Source organism: Schistocerca piceifrons, chromosome 4 (genome assembly GCF_021461385.2).
Source record: "Schistocerca piceifrons isolate TAMUIC-IGC-003096 chromosome 4, iqSchPice1.1, whole genome shotgun sequence".
NCBI lineage: Eukaryota > Metazoa > Arthropoda > Insecta > Orthoptera > Acrididae > Schistocerca > Schistocerca piceifrons.
Genome location: NC_060141.1, coordinates 341,858,513 through 341,873,739, shown reverse-complemented (window position 1 = coordinate 341,873,739; position 15,227 = coordinate 341,858,513).

Sequence of the window (15,227 nt, the reverse complement as noted above, 5' to 3'; positions counted from 1 at the left end):
AACGCAGCTTTAGAGTTTCACGGCGCGCGAGATAACTTACACATCCTGACTTACCGCTCTCCACATTTTCTCTAAATCGGTTATTAGCGGGTCCACATTACTTCCCTCCATTGCTACACTATTAAATCGGTTTAAATAACGGTCTCACCCTAACTTCGGCACGTGAGACAGGATTAAACTTCTTTCTCTTATGTCTATAATTAAAGCCATGTGGCGGTCTATTGCAAGAACTATTCTGAGATCCGACCACTGGACTGGAAAATCTACACGTCTAATAGTTCATGCACCACCCGCAGCAACTTTCGCCGACAACCTTCTCAACAGTGAAATAGTGATATGTGTTTAAAGTCAAAAGCGGAAAAGAAGAAAACAGAAGCACCTGACTTCAAATTTCCACAGGAACAGACGGTATTTATTACTCCTGTGAGACCTCACCAAGTCCGCCTCGTTATTTAAACAACTCCTCCAGCTAAATAATGGCTTCAGTCTTTGCTATGCGGCCTCTTCCTACCTGTACGCTCAATAAATTGTAACATTTGCCTAGTAAACGAGCAAATGACCCAGGCACGTACCTTTCCGCTCAACAGAGCGCGCGTGGGAATCCCTTGAAAGCCTTCTGCACGGGCAGGACAGTTTCATTTAACACTGCGGATCCCTCACTAAGGACGTGATTTATTTGACAATCAAACAATCACCTCCACCGTTAGATCTTTTGACATCATTTCCTACCCACGCATGAACTGCCAACCCACTCCCGATTTCACGAGCTCAAAGACCGTTCCACGAGACTGTTTTAACATTTAGACGCTGCTGCTAGTCAACTGCAGGAGTCGAATGCAAGCATTTCTGCTGACCATTTCCTGTTTCCACAAGCAGCATTAAGCAAAGAACTGCATCCTACCAGGGCTTTTCTACGATTATTGCCAATTTGTGCTGGAAAACGAGTCCCATTCTTGGCAAATCGTTCGACTTTGCAATGAGCCTATAACGCAAAGATCGCAACCGATAGTCTCTTCAGAATTACCTTAACAGTGACACTCAGACAGGAGCACATGAAGATGCGAACAAGAGTCGTCACGTTCCTCTTAGAACACCTGCTTTGTCTTACATGTCATTCAACTCGCACAAACTCGCAAGCTATTCGGTGTACAAAAATGGAACTGGCATCAGTGTCTTCGGGAAGAATTAAAATATGTTTAGATGTTAGCGTCATCTTTGTTACACAAGGCGATGTATGGAAAATTTACGAGAATGTGTTTCCTGAAGGCGTTACCGAATTTTCGACACGCAGAAAAGTTTTTGTTATTGAATTTAGATGAACAAACTTTGGGAATGAAATCTAAGGAAGTCATCATACAGTGAAGAGCGAAAGAAACTGGTAAACCTGTCTAATATCGTGTAGGGCTCCCGTGAGAATGCAGAAGTGGCGTAACATGAAATGGCATGGACTCGACTAATGTCTGAAGTAGTGCTGGAGGGAACTGATACCACGAATTTTGCAGTGCTGTCCATAAATCCGTAATAGTACGAGGGGGTGGAGATCTCTTCTGAACAGAACGTTGCAAGGCATTCCAGCTATGCTCAATAATGTTCATGTCTGGGGAGTTTGTTGCCCAGCGGAAGTATTTAAACTCAGAAGAGTGTTTCTATAGTCACTCTGTAGCAATTATTGACGTGCGGGGTGTCGCATTGTCCTACTGGAATTGCCAAAGTCCGTCGGAATGCAGAACGGACATGAATGGATGCGGGTGATCAGACAGAATGCTTACGTACGTGTCACCTGTCAGAGTCGTATCTAGGCGTATCAGGGGTCCCATAGCACTCCAACCGTACACGAACAACACCACTACAGAGCCCCCACCAACTTGAACAGTCTCCTGCTGACATGGTGGGTGCATGGTTTCATGAGGTTGACTCCATACTCGTACACGTCCATCCGCTCGATACAATTTGAAACGAGACTCATCCGACCAGACATCAATAGTCCAATGTCGGTGTTGACGGGCCTAGGCGATGCGTAAAGCTTTGTGTCATGCAGTCGTCAAGGGTACGCGAGTGGGCCTTCGGCTCCGAAAGCCTATATCGATGACGTTTCGTTGAATGGTTCGCATGCTGACACTAGCTGATGACCCAGAATTGAAATCTGCAGCGATTTGAGGAAGAGTTGCACTTCCGTCAAGTTGAACGATTCCCTTCAGTCCTCGTTGGTCCTGTTGTTGAATGATACTTTTCCAGCCGCTGCGATGTCAGAGATTTGATGTTTACCGAATTCCTGATATTCACGGTACATTCGTGAAATGGTCGTCCGGGAAAATCCCCACTTCATCGCAACCTCTGAGATGCTGTGTCCCATCGCTCGTGCGCCGACTAAACACCAAGTTCAAACTCACTGGTGTCTTCATAACCTGCCATTGTAGCATCATTAGCCGATGTGTCAACTGCACCAGACACTTGATGTTTCATATAGGCGTTGCCGACCGCAGCGCCGTATTGTGTTTGATTGTATATCTCTGTATTCGAATACAGCCGGCCGCGGTGGCCAAGCGGTTCTAGGGGCTTCAGTCCGGAACCGCGGGAATGCTACGGTCGCAGGTTTGAATCCTGCCTCGGGCATGGATGTGTGTGATGTCCTTAGGTTACTTAGGTTTAAGTAGTTCTAAGTTCTAGGGGACTGATGACCTCAGCAGTTAAGTCCCATAGTGCTCAGTGCCATTTGAACCATTTTTTGTGGCTGGTTGGACTCATTTTTGGAATATTCGCTAGTGTAGTGTTGGGCTGTTGGATGTGAACAGCCCGCAGCGTTGGGCAGTTGGAGATAGGCCGCCAGCACTGGTGTATGTGTGGAGAGAGATGCCGGAGTTTGGAAATGTTAATATGAGCGGTCGATTTGGACGTGTGTCCGTCAGAAAAAGGAAATTTGTCAAAATACATGTCAACAATATGACTTTTGACACTATTAAGGTAAATACATCGTTTGTCGTCTGACAAAATCTTTCGCATGCTAACAGTATGCCTATCAGTAGTTAGTGCCTTCAGTAGTTACAATCTTTTATTTAGCTGGCAGTATTGGCGCTCGGTGTACTGCAGTAGTTCGAGTAAGTTTTTGTGAGGTAAGTGATTCATGAAGAGTACACGTTATTGTTAGTCAGGGCTATTCTTTTGTAGGGATTATTAAAATTCAGATTGCGTTGAGCTAAAATATTGTGTGTCAGTTTAGAAATGATCAGAATAAGTAAAGAGAAAACTGTCTGGGTACGTTGAGTTTTACTCACCTCTATCTGTAACAAATAACGTAGAAGTTTACCAGCACAGTCTTTCTTTACATTCAACGAGGGAGTTTCAATAGTCAAAACTAACAGAAATAGAGGTTTGCAATACCTGTGGAGAACCACATACCTCAAACATTCAGTTGGACCCGCCTGAGCATCATTCTTCTAATGACAGCGTAAGGACGCTACTGACATTTACGCCCTGGACTATCAGGCGTGCTTCAAGTGACACTATCACTGTCCACACTTAATGAAGCGTCATATCCTATACGTAAAGAATTTCTTGTAATATTTTTATTCTGCCACGCTACTTCCAAGGTGCGCTGGGTATGAGTGACGTCTTTCCACAGATGTGACTTTCTTTACAGCTTCGCTGCTGACAGTCTTCACTGCAAACTGCTCAATTTCATTTTGTTATTGCTGGCGACGTAACCTTTGATTCAGGTCCGTATCCGTTCTGTTGATTTGAAATAGCGGTGGCAAAGTGGCAGCCAAAGAATTGTATGCTCGTAAGGTTTTGCCTACACGTCGATTCCGCATATGGGGTCTTAAAGTCTATGAAGATATAAACTATTTTATCGTAAGTACTCATACATTTATTAGTGAATCTTAACATAACGTGTGTCCACTCTTCGCCTTTATGACGCCTTGAACTCTGCTGGGACCCTTTCAGTGACGTGTCTGAATGTCTGTGGAGGAATGCCAGTCCATTCTTCATGAAGATCCGAAACCAAAGAAGGTAGAGGTGTCAGACGCTGGGATCTGGAGCGAAGTCGACGGTGGAAACCATTCAGAAAGTGTTCCGTTTGGTTCAGGTCGGGATTCTGGGCAGGCCACTTCACTTCGGGAATGTTATTGTTCACAAACCATTGGCTAACAGATATTTCTTTATAACAGGAGACACTGGTATGCTGATAACAGTCACGATCGTCTTGAACAGCACCTCTACAGAACGCAAAGCACAATGCAGTAAAATGTGTTCATATCCTTCGGCATTTAGAGTTTCCTCAACTGTAATAACGAGATCACATCCTAGCCACTTAAAAAAACCCATACACCACCTCCTCGATACTTCGCTCTTGGCACTACGCATAATGGCAGGTAACGTTCTCCAGGTATTCGCTAAGCTCGAGTCCTTTCATCCGACTGCAAGATGTTTAGCGTGATTCATCACCCCAAATCACTCGTTTCAAGTCATCCTCTGTATTGTGGCGTCCCTCTTTACACCACCTCAAGCGTCGCTTGACAACAGAGATGAGATGGATTATGAAGAGCTGCTCCAACAGTCTGACCCATTCTTTTTAACTCTCTACCGCACGATAACTTTGGTAACTTGACTGCTGGTTACACTTTGCAGCTCACAGTAATTCATTCCGCTGATTTTATGCGCTTCTTTACAATCATCCTTCGCAGTACTCCACAGTCACTGTCGGTCATTACATGAGGCACGCCAGGTCTTGATTTAACTGTGGTTGTTTCTTCGCGTTCCCACTTAACAGTAGCCGGCCGCTAGTAGCCGAGTGGTTCTAGGCGCTTCAGTCTGGAACCGCGCGACGGCTACGGTCGCAGGTGCGAATCCTGCCTTGGGCATGGATGTGTGTGATGTCCTTAGGGTAGTTAGGTTTAAGTAGTTCTAAGTTCTAGGGGACTGATGACCTCAGATGTTAAATCCCATAGTGCTCAGAGCCATTTGAACCATTTTGAGCCCACTTTACAGTCACCATCACCGACAGTGGACTTGAGCAGCTTGAGAAGGGTTGACATGTCCCTAATGGATTCGTTCCTCACGTGACATTCAATGACTAACGTACGCCTTCTTGACTGAGTCCTTGAGCTGTTGCTGCATCTCTGCTGACAACACAATACTGCTGCCCCCCCCCCCCCCCCTCATTTTTATACTCGGGGGTCTATTTCTTCTGGCATTTAGTAGTCAATGGCGCATTACACAGGGATGAGATAGTTTACGTCTTATATGCCTCCACTGAGAACAATTGTGACCGCTGACAACCTCGGCGTTGAACGCCCGTAAGCTCCAACAACTGTGTAGTTGACAGCTAACGAGCAGATGATTGGTATCAGCGTCGAAACATCGAACTAATACGGAGCTTACTCATTTAACACACTGTCTCTAAACTGACCAAATACGACAGTCCACAGGGCAAGAGAGCGACGCAGAACATTTCCGCTAAATAATATTTGACAAAAACAGCGTACATTCCGCTGCAAAGTGAAATTCCTGAGATTATGCAGAGCCACACAAAACATAAGAAACTGTAACACTAACAGATAAAAAATTAACCCCATAACTGTAAGAAATGAAATCTAACAAAATCCAACCGCACCACGAACGATCTCACAGTACAGCAATCCATTTGAGCCATCTGCTTGTATAACAATGTATCCTGAGATGACTATAGACCTGGTATAACAAGAAATGTGATTCTTTCGACCAGGCAGCATGTTTTCATTGGTTCATTGATCCATTGATGGTCAAACCTGGATCACCTCGTTCCCCTTGCAGTTGTAAAAAACAAAAATTAAATGAGCGTATGGCACCGCGCGACAGCTACTGTCGCAGTTTCGAATCCTGCCTCGGGCATGGATGTGTGTGATGTCCTTAGGTCAGTTAGGTATAAGTAGTTCTAATTTCTAGGGACTGATGACCTCAGAAGTTAAGTCTCATAGTGCTCAGACCATTTGAACGATATGAGCGTGTGGCATCGTTTGCCGGGTGGTTCCATCCGGGGAAGTTCGGCCGTCAAGTGCAAGTCTTATTTCAGTCGACGCCACGTTGGGCGACTTGCGCGCCGGTGATGAGGATAAATGATGATGACGACAACACAACACCCACTACCCGAGAGGAGAAAATCTCCAACCCGGTCGGAAATCGAACCCGGCCCGCTTGCATGGCAGACGAGCACATTACCACCCAGCTAAGCTGGCGGACACCCTTGACGTCGTAGTCTATGTCAATGGGTCAGCATAGTAACACGTAGGTGCTGATTGTTGCAGAGCCCAACGTTGAACAATGTGCGCAGAACGGTGTGTTCCAAAACAGTTGTGCATGGGGCCGAACTGTAATGTTTCCTCAGATCTGATAAGTGCAAGCAAGAACTGTCGTAGTTTGGATGAGGGTCTGGCAAGCACAGGTGATTGCTGCAGTGCTGGTCTCACGGAATTGGCTGAATGCGTGCCGTCGCTTCCTGGTGAGACTGACACTGCTACATCTTCGTAACTGCAAATCCTAGATACGAGGGCTATTCTGAAAGTATCATTTGCGAAATAGAAACCACAATGAAAAAAAATGCTTTATTTGCAAGAGTAAACTACGCGTTCCTGCTACTTCACTATATAGTCGCCGCTCCGACTGAGACATTGTACCAACTTTCCAGTACCCTCGTCGTAGAAAGTAACCGCTTGTGCTTTCTTCCAATTCTCTGCGCTGATCTGCAACCTGTCTGTGCCAAAATGTTGCCTTCATAACCAGCGATTCATGTAAGCAGAGGTGAAAATCAGAGAGAACCAAGTCCAGGCTGTATGGTGGGTAATCAAGTACTTCCCATCGAAAACGCTGCAGCAGCGTCCTCATTACCCCTGAAGCGTGCGGCCGAGGATTGACATGCAGAAGGAAATGCATGACAGGTACGTTGTGCGGGCTGAGTGAAATCAGGCGAAGTCTCTCATATACACTCATACTTGGCGGGAGACACTATTCTCTAGATGTCTTTCCGGCTCACTATGCGCACAGACGCGAAAAAGAACGGGACGCGATCGACGGGCATACTAGAGACACTGTCCAACATATCTATGCAAATGTAATGTATTGCGAATACATAGAAAGAAGGATCCTTTACGGTATGATTATATGATAGCGGAACAAACACTGGTAGCAGTTACTTCTGTAAAATATCTGGAAGTATGCGTGCGGAACGATATGAAGTGGAATGATCATATAAAATTAATTGTTGGTAAGGCGGGTGCCAGGTTGAGATTCATTGGGAGAGTCCTCAGAAAATGTAGTCCATCAACAAAGGAGGTGGCTTACAAAACACTCGTTCGACCTATACTCGAGGATTGCTCATCAGTGTGGGATCCGTACCAGGTCAGGTTGACAGAGGAGATAGAGAAGATCCGAAGAAGAGCGGCGCGTTTCGTCACAAGGTTATTTGGTAAGCGTGATAGCGTTACGGAGATGTTCAGCAAACTCAAGTGGCAGACTCTGCAAGAGAGGCGCTCTGCATCGCTGTGTAGCTTGCTGTCCAGGTTTCGAGAGGGTGCGTTTCTGGATGAGGTATCGAATATATTGCTTTATTGCTTCCCCCCACTTATACCTCCCGAGAAGATAACGAATGTAAAATTAGAGAGATTCGAGCACGCACGGAAGCTTTCCGGCAGTCGTTCTTCCCGCGAACCATACGCGACTGGAACAGGAAAGGGAGGTAATGACAGTGGCACGTAAGGTGCCTTCCGCCACACACCGTTGGGTGGCTTGCGGAATATGAATGTAGATGTAGATGTAGAAATCTTCATCGGATTTTCACTGTTATTTCCATTTCGCCATCGATGGGCCTTACTTTCTGAATAGCCTTCGTATGATGCGCGGCTTACGGCCAAGGGTACAGAAAAAGATGGGTTCATCATCTCCTGGATGCACAAAATCCTCTGTGCCCTGGACACCAGAAACTGACTCTTTGTGTCCACAGCAGCGTTCTGAGCGAGATGATAGGTGTCGCCGGAATATATGTTACGACTGGTCCCTCTATATGTGACATAAACGCTAAGAAGTAGAGATGTATAGTTACGCCAAATAAGCAGAAAAATACTGCATTTACCACGACGCAGCCATGAACCTTCTGCCGAATAGGAGAATACGCCAAGGTGACTTACGTTCTGGCTTCTTCGCAGTCATCGGTTTTCGCCTTCCAGACAGCAAATATCGACAGCGGCGAGAGGGAGCCAGCGCAGAGTCCATCCATTACGGGCCGTCCATCACGGGAGGTCCAAGGCACGTCAATACAGCCACCGCCAGCCGGCGACGCCACACTTTTCCGCCGCTGCGGCCAGCAAAGTGGTTTTCCGATGTCGGCCGGCCAGCACCCCCGCGCTGCCACGCCCAGACACGGAGCGCCCTGATTTACCACGGCCCGGGATTTGCGATCCATTCAGCAGCCGCGCGCGGCGGAAAAGCCGCGAAAAGCGTGAGTTATGGCGGCCAATTTGTCGATGGCTGCTCGGCCGGCCCCGGGGCCTGAGACGGGCCCGTGTTCCGCTGATTACCGCCCCCGCCACGGCTCATATTAGTCCGCCTCCGCTGCCCCGCGCAGCTCGTAATGATACGCTGACACGAAACGGCCATTAGGAAACCGTGGAGGCATTTCTAGCCCTGCGTCGAATAAATCACGGCGGTGGTCCGCGAGCCCTTCGGCTACGACTGCATACCAGTGGGTCCGCGCGACTCCGCTCCTGCGCTTCTCCTCAACGTCTGAGACTTGTAACGGGGAAGCTTCACACTGAGACGCCATTCGTGCTTCTCCTAGTACACTCGTCACTTCTTTTTCTTTCTATTCGCTCTTTTAATTTTTTCCCCGTCTAGAAATACCACTTCCTGTCACGACAGGTGATTGTTTAGTGATCGTGTAGATGTAACTCTTCAGGCTTTCCCGGCGATCTAATGACATCTTGGGTTGTCGGGTGTTCTGCCGGATATCAGCGTCGTACTTGCACGATATTTCGGTCACTTAGCTCGTGACCTTCATCAGGTGCGACCTGAGACTGCTCCTCAAGTGGACCTGGTCCCGTATTTATGCCTATAGCCTTCCCCCTCCACCAACGGCTACAGGCTCCAGCAGGTCGCAGGGAATGGGCGCGGACCACAGAGGAAGCGCCTGCAGCCGTTGGTGGAGGGGGAAGGCCATAGGCATAAATACTGGACCAGGTCCACTCGAGGAGCAGTCTCAGGTCGCACCTGATTAAGGTCACGAGCTACGTGACCGAAATATCGTGCAAGTACGACGCTGATATCCGACAGAACACTCGAAAACACAAGATGTGATCGTGTAGATGTTTAGATCTTGGCGGAATTGAAATGCAAGAAATAAAGAGTTCTGCCTGTCGCTGATTCCCCTAACATCAGATTCAACTGACAAGCTTGTGCTTCCTGGACCACGGAGGCACTGGCTGTATCCTCTTACGGCAGAGAATATAGTCGCTGAGACAAATAAATATATTGAATAATGAAGGGAACAGACGGACAATCATAATTATTATTGTAATCAAATATTATTAACAAAACAAAGAAATGTGTGACATAATGTGGGAATTCTTCAGACCACAGTTTTGAACTACAATATAAGACAAAAAAAAAAAAAATCTGACGCACCACGAAGGAATTATTCGAATGGGAGGTATGCTAGAGACAAACCAATGAGTACAACTCGAGAAAACTTGGATACTTTATTGAAGAGAAAGAACAGCACAAACTAAGCAAGTCAGTAACGCGTTGGTCCACTTACGATCCTTATGCAAGCTGTTATTCGGTTTCGTACCAATTGGCAGAGTTTTTGGATGTTCTCCTGATAACGCCGCCTGCACACCGCTGAAGTATCTACTGCTTGTTCAAAATTGCTCTGAGCACTATAGGACTTAACTTCTGAGGTCATCAGTCCCCTAGAACCTAGAACTACTTAAACCTAACCAACCTAAGGACATCAAAAACATCCATGCCCGAGGCCGAATTCGAACCTGCGACCGTAGCGGTCGCGCGGTTCCAGACTGAAGCGCCTAGAACCGCTCGGCCACCCCGGCCGGCCTACTACTTTCCTTTGTGCTTGCCAAACCCTACTTTGGCCAACAAGGTCGCCGGATCTCTCCCCAATTCAGAAAGTTTGGGGCATTATGGGCAGAGCCCTCCAACCATCTCAGGATTTTGACGATCTAACCCTCCAATTGGACAGAATTCGGCACGATATCTCTCAGGAGGTCACCCAGAAACTCTAGCAATCAGTGTCCGCCGAATAATAACTTGAATAAGGGCCAGAAGTGGATCAACGCGTTATTGACTTGCTCAGTTCGTGAAGTTCTCTTGAATAAATAATCCAATTTTTCTGAAATTGTAATCATCTCTTTTCCTGTACAGGTACATTACATCTACAGATTTCCGTCCCCTTCGCATAATTCCTTCCTCGTGCGTGTTTTTTTCTTAGAGTGTACTTTAGAAACCACTGAAATTCAATTATTGGTGTCTCAAGTGACACAAAGTGAGCGCAGACTGTCGGAGGTCGAGATATAATGTTTAAAAATAAATGCTACAGAAAGGGTTTATGATGTGCGACACATATAGAGGAAAAGAAATAATTTGGAAAGCCCTTTACGTAAGTAGTAGTGTAGAACGAAGGCTAGTTAAGTAATAACATTGTGAGGGTGAAATACGTCCGATTCCATGTGGTTAAGAATCAAAAAGAAGCGCCATTTCCTCACATATAAACCGAACGTGTGATCTTCTATGAACCAAACCAGTGTCTGTATGCATTTAATCTCCATCCCGTCAGAGGAGCCCGCCATAAACTGTTCTAAGTATATCTGTTTCCCAGGAACTGCTATACTGCAGCGATCCAACAGTTATTTCGCTTCATTAATAATTTTAACGAGTTACGTGGTATTTAAGAATGAGGGGTCGCCATTCTGGAGAGTACCACTCGCAATTTTCAGAAGTCATGAAGTAGGCGCTAATTGCTCAACGCCCCAATAAAAAGAGAAATTTAGGACCTTTTTCACAAAACTCAAGAACAACAAAATTTGCGAAACGGAGTTAAAACCTGCCGAAAAAATTGGTACACCCTTTTTGAGGGTTCCAGTTTCCTGAAGATCTGTTGTTACAGCAGTGTGCATGGAGTACGTGAAATGATTACATTTGCAGATCAGTAGAGCATGCATTTCTGAGGTACCAGGCATCGATCCGTGCTTAAACACCCATATTTGGCGTCCAATCGATCGTACACATAGCGAATACTGTCCTGGGATACGTTATTCCACGTCTGCTCGACCTGTTCACGTAGTTCAGCAAGCGCTGGTCGGAGAAGTTGCTACACGTCTTGCAGAGCACGTCGAGTTTCACGAGCAGTGTGTGGAAGAGCATTATACTGTTGGAACGACATATCACTTTGCTGTTGCAAGAAGGGTAAAAGGACAGGTCTACCAACGTTCTGTGCGTACCGAGTGTTGGTTAGCGTCCTCCTCCAGAAACACCATGCGTTGAACTTCCCTTTGAATGTAAAGAAAGACGGTGCTCGTAAACTTCTGCGCTATTTGATACTGAAACAGCTGAGTAAAACTGAACGTACTCCGACAGTTTTCTCTTTACCTATTCTGATCATTTCTAAACTGACACACAATATTTTAGCGCAACGCAATCTGACTTTTAATAATCCCTACAAAAGAATAGCCCTGATTAACAATAAGCTATACCCTTCATGAATCACTTACCTCACAAAAATCTTAGTTGCTCGAACTACTGCAATACAGCGAGCGCCAATACTGACAGCTAAATAAAAGATTCTTACTACTGATAGGCATATAGTTAGCAAATGAAAGATCTTGATAGAGAATAGACAATGTATTTACCTTAATAGTGTTCAAAAGTCATAATATATATATAAATTCTTGACATCTATTTTGACAAATTTCCTTCTTCTGACGGACACACGTCCAGACCGTCCGCTCAAAACTCTGGCATCTCTCTCCCCACATCCACCACTGCTGGCAGCTCACCGCCAACTGTTCAACGCTACGCGGTGTTCACATCCAACTGCCCAATACTACACTAGCGAATAATCCAAGAATGAGTCCAACCAGCCACAGACTGCATACAGCGCAGTCATCGATTTTAATACAGAGCGCTACGTAGCGTCAACAACATAAAAACCTAAACAACCTACTTACAGGGTGAACGAGGGTTGTAGTTTATCGCACCCCCATATCATAATGCTTTTGTTGGGGCCAGTGTGTCCACTCTATGAGGCAGCGCTCACCAAGTCTACGCCGTATGTGCAAACGACCATCACTTGCATGCATGCATAATCTGCTTTCATCGCTAAAGACTACGGCGCGCCTTTTCATCTTCCAAGTGAGCCTCTGACGGCAACAGTCGAACAGTGCATGTCGATGCTGTGGCGTGAGTTGAAGACGGACTGCATGTGTGTGTGTGTGTGTGTGTGTGTGTGTGTGTGTGTGTGTGTGTGTGTGTTTGTGTCCACAGTCCCACTGCTAATAACCGGTTTGTAGTAGTTCTTATTGACACGACTGGGCTCGCAAGCCCTCTTATCTGTGCTGTGGCAGCCACTGCTGCTCTTACAGTGAGATGATCGTGGCGGGTGTCTGTGCTGCGTAGACGTCCAGAACCTCGTTTACGTTTGCCAGAATGTCCACGTGACCACTAATACCAGCATCGTTGCACAACCGACGCAGCACGTCGAACATCTGTAGCATTTTTCCCCAAGGACCAACTCGGCACTCGGAAGGCCACAATATGTTCCCTTTCAAACTTGCTCAGTTTTCTGTAGGATGCACGGGTGCGTTTCCGCGGCATGGTTGCCAGCTTGCTTCGCACATCTGCATCGCTTTGAGCCTTCTGGCTGTGAACATTCCCTATTAAAGGGTAGGTGGCTCTCTGTTACCTATGGCACAACGTTACCTATGGCGGACGACGTTGAAACCGTCATCAGTACATCTTTTATTCCCCAGGTGGTATATACCGTCATCGGACCAAACCGACGACGTATTTCCAGATGTACTAATTTCTTTCCGGCAGTGTATATGTATTCACGTACTTCTAAGTGAAAGACTGGTGACCTCAGAAGTTAAGTCCCATAGTGCTCAGAGCCATTTTCTAAGTGAAATGAATACATTGCAGTACACAGATTTTTATGATAACATACTATTTGCCTGTTTAATCTTGGATACAAACTGTGGAATTTTTCTAAACATGACAGCTATAAAAACTGAGTTTTGCCGAGTATGCATTTCTACTGCTGGTGATAGATATTTATTGTTAGTTTTCGACAAAGTAGCTCACTACTTCCCAATCAGGGCTCACAATCACATACCTCCTCATAGGGTATTTGATACCATTAAACAGAAATAGAGAAAACTTAAAATCACGCTATCATGAGATCCTGAGCCACCATGATACCTGCATGGTCTTGGGAAACGACTAGCATGCGTGCAATTTCAAGACCACTGATAACAGACTGATAAAAAGGAAGCTACCATTCAAAATGTCTTAAGCCGGAATTCTTATTTATACAAAAAACAAAGATAGTGCCACCTGCATAGTTGAAACAACACGCCTTTTCTCTACGACCATTGTTGAAATGACGAAAACTAACACAGCTGCTACAGAATTGTCGGCTGTAATAGAACCTAGAAACCATGTGAGTGTCAAGAAAATCTGGCGATGTAAAGAAACTAAAGAGATTTTTGGTACATCATCAGAAGAAGCGCCAGAGTTTTGTGGGAAGGCCCTAGTGTGTTGCGATGAACAAGTTTTGTACAGTGCTTAATGAATCAGTTTATTAACTTATTATTAGTTCAGTACATTAAGATAAACTAGAACATTACCTATATAAAATAATTAATCTACAGATATCCAGTTTTAGAAAAATTAATATTTTTAAATATTTTTTGTTTGGAAAAGAAAGCTGAGATTAATTTTTTATGTCTCTAGGATTTATTGTTAAAATATTATTTCATAAACATCAATAAAAAGTGCTTCCTGAATATTTCGTTTTTTTGTAGATGTTGACTTTTGTGAAGAGGGTCCTCAGTTTGCCAGTTTAGGGCTAAGAGAAAGGCGAGTTCTTACAAGAACGTGAGTCACACAGTCCTAGGCTGTTTTTGTGAAAAAAATCAAACCAATCATTGAACATACCACATGTGAAGAACCGCCTTAATACTAGATGCAAAAATCATTGCAGACGATCTAGAGGTATCAATAGTTTTCCTTAGCGTGCTACAAGATACTCCGCATTCAAAATTACAGAAAACCCACTAAACAATGATAGTCTGGGATTTCCACTCCTGCTCCAAAATCCGAATACAACTTCTAAACATCCATTACTTCATGAAATTAACGAATCTGGTGCGGCTTCTCCTAGACTAAGTGGAAGAAATGTAGTCCCAGGAAATGACGGTATTGGAAGACATTTTAAATTAATCCCATCACAACACATCTCACACACATTGAAACCTTACTTCAAAGCGGCCTTGAAACAAAAAATATTCCACCTTCAATGGAAGGAAGCTAAAATCAGGACTATACCGAAACTAGATAAAAAAAAGATTCCAGCTCATAGATCAATTATCGTAGGAAAACTTTCAAATCAATCATTATCGACGTAAGTTCGCTGAAGAAAGCAAAAAGAAGCTGGGTCCAGGAGCAATTACAGCGCAGCCGACCCACTTCTGAAATTAACAAGTAGAGTGACAGAAGCAAGCACCACGGCGGACACAACAGTGGCGCTTTTCTTACACTTCGAACGCTTGTTCGGTATCGGGTAGCGTATGAGCTAATCTCTAAAATGTTACGTTTCAACTTCCTATGTGAAATCATGTAGTTAATAGCAAACCTTATCTACGACTGTAAATTCCAAGATGATGATCAAGTGTCGACATGTTCACGCTACGGGTACGAGAAACCGCTTGAGGAAACATGTGATATGGTAACGCTAGAAGATGGAGATAAAGGCTTAAGATTTTATTTAAAAATTATCTGTCGTTGCTGAGTGTGTGAAGATGTAGTCTGAACCCCTATTGTCCATATAGGAGTATTTTTTAAACGTTTTCCGTTGGAGGTTTATTTAGAGCTACTAGTGACTGATTTAACCTTGTGCCACTGCCTAGTAAAACATCGATTTTGACGTGCGTCGGTAAAAGATACGATCCAATGTAAAGTTCAGTACAAGT